Below are 2,500 nucleotides of genomic sequence, written 5' to 3'. Positions count from 1 at the left end.
CTACCGGCATATGTGGCAGCAGATATGCAAGGAGCCATGCACACCCAGCAGCACTCCATGGCAGGCCACAGCGCATATCGAAGGCAATCAACGGAACCAACGTGCCTTGATGGTGATTTTCACATGCCAAGCCTATCTCGGACATGCCATGCGCTGTGGGCGCATCTGGTGGTAGCTGTAGGGGCACGATAGCACAAGGCAGGAACCCTTGCGCACCCATCAGCCCGGGGTGGCAGGCAACGGCATGCGGAAGAGGGGCTGAACATCGGGACGCATTGGCCATTTCCTTGTTTTCAAATGCCATGCCTCTCTGGAAACTGCTGTGCAGCCACGGACACGTGTCAGCAACTGTGGGGGCATGGCAGCGGTAGGTAGGGAGCGCAGGGCACCCAGCAGCACACGGTTGCTGGCATTGGCGTGCGGCGGATAGGCTGCCCACCCGGACAAACGAGCCATGTACTTGTTTTCACATACATGCCAAGCCTTTGTTGGGCTTTCGTTGCGGCTACGACCGCAGGAGGCAACAGCCGTCGCGATATAGCGGTATATACTAGGCAACCACGAGGGCAAAGCAGCACGCCGTGGCAGGCGCAACGCACACCAAGGGCAAAATCTTCGAAACCAACATACCGTGAATGCGTCTTGCACAGGCGATGCCACTCTTGGTCATGCTATACGGCGTTTGACACATGCGGCGCAAGATGTGGATGCACCGCAGCGCAAGGCAGGCAGCCCTGCGCGCCCAGCAGCACACACTGGCAAGCAACGGTGTGCGGCAGAGGGGAAGACTGTCGGGACGGACGCGCCATGTACATGTTCTCACAAACCACACCTTCCTTGGAAATGCTATGCGTCGAGGGGCATCAGAAGTTGGGGCGTGACAGTGCATGGTACCCGTCCATGTGCGCCCAGCAGCCCACGGTGGCGGGCAAGGCCATGCCGAAGAAGGGGGCGGCGTTGCATGACAGAATGGCTCACCATTCGCAAGCACGTCCACCTTCGTAGAGCACGCTCTCCCACCACTGGCACACGTTACAGCAGCTGCGGGCACATGGCACGGAAGGCAGGCGGCCATGCGCGTCCAGCCGCACGCAGTGGCAGGCCTCAGCGCACACCGAGGGCCAACTCATCGAAACCCACGTGCCATTTCACTTCTTTTACCATGCCATGGGTCTTTTCGGATTGCCTACCATGCCCCCTCATCGTCTGCTGCCCCTCGGTGCGGCCCCTCAAAAACCACCCTGGGAGTGACACCCCCCTCCCTCAAGGTAGCTCTTATACTCTTTGCCCATTTCCAGAAGGAGACATGACCACCCCCCAAAAATATATCGTTCTATTTTTTGAGCTACAAATATCCAAATCAAATGAAACTTGGTAAGAAATTAAGGAAAAATCCAAAGATTATTTTCATATAAAAATCGTCGTCTTCGGATAAATATTTATTGTTTTTTTAATTTTTTAATATTAAAAAATATATTAAATTCAAAAAACTATGAAAAATCCATTTTAATGTATTTTTCTGAAAACTAAATTTCGGATGTCTTCCAAAGGTTGATAGAATGTTCTGAAAAAATATTGGACCATTCCAACATATTTTGATATTTTTTATTATTTTATGATTGAAACATTACGAAAAATACCCAAAAAAATGGAAATGCGGGGTTTAATTGAAAATGATTGTACTTTGGGTGCCAAATAGCCAATTGCATGGCTTTTCTAACCCAAAGGGATGTTTCGCACAACATGATTTAAAGACCCAAACTACGTTGTGCGGGCATGGCCTTGGCGTGTGCAGCAGTCGGTGCCTCGTGTGCAGCCGAAGGTAGCAAACGAGCCTCTTTTGCATGGACCATGGGGGCCACGAAAGCACCCATGTGTGAGCCACGTGCGTGCGGCTATGTGCACGGCGGACTAGACCTGGGATCGATGTTGCGGCAATGCGTGCAACCTTACGCGAGCCATGTGCCGAAAAGCCCGTGGCATGTGCGGCCATGCCAGCCACCAATATCGACGCATGGGAGGCCGTGCCAGCGAACTTGCTCGCGGTAGTGCACTCATGGGCGGTGCATGTGGACCACGCAACGCAACCTTGCGCGCGGCGGTGCAGCCGTGCCTGCAACCTCTTACGTGGCTCTTCCGGCAAATCCCGAAACCTAGCGCGCGACGACGAAGCGATGGGCGTGGCACATGCAGCCATGCATGCGACCTGGGGGGCGGTGTGAAGCAATGCACGCAATCTTGCGAGCGCTAGGGCAGCAAGGGGCGCGGCATGTGCGGCCATGCAAGCAACATTGCGCGGGTTAGTGCGGCCAGAAGCGCGGAATGTGCGGCGTGGAACGTAAGTGTGGGCACGACTGTGCAGCCATCTGCGTGTCATGTGCGCCATGCGCGCAATCATCCGTGCAGCCATGTGCGCGGAAGTGCGGCTCGGGCAGCAGCCCTACGCGCGCTGCCCGCACCATTGCCGTCCGCCATGTGCACCCGGGCCTCCCACCTTTCG

Source organism: Macadamia integrifolia, unplaced genomic scaffold (genome assembly GCF_013358625.1).
Source record: "Macadamia integrifolia cultivar HAES 741 unplaced genomic scaffold, SCU_Mint_v3 scaffold424, whole genome shotgun sequence".
In the NCBI taxonomy this organism is placed as follows: domain Eukaryota; kingdom Viridiplantae; phylum Streptophyta; class Magnoliopsida; order Proteales; family Proteaceae; genus Macadamia; species Macadamia integrifolia.
Note: the sequence above shows the minus strand (reverse complement) of the source record.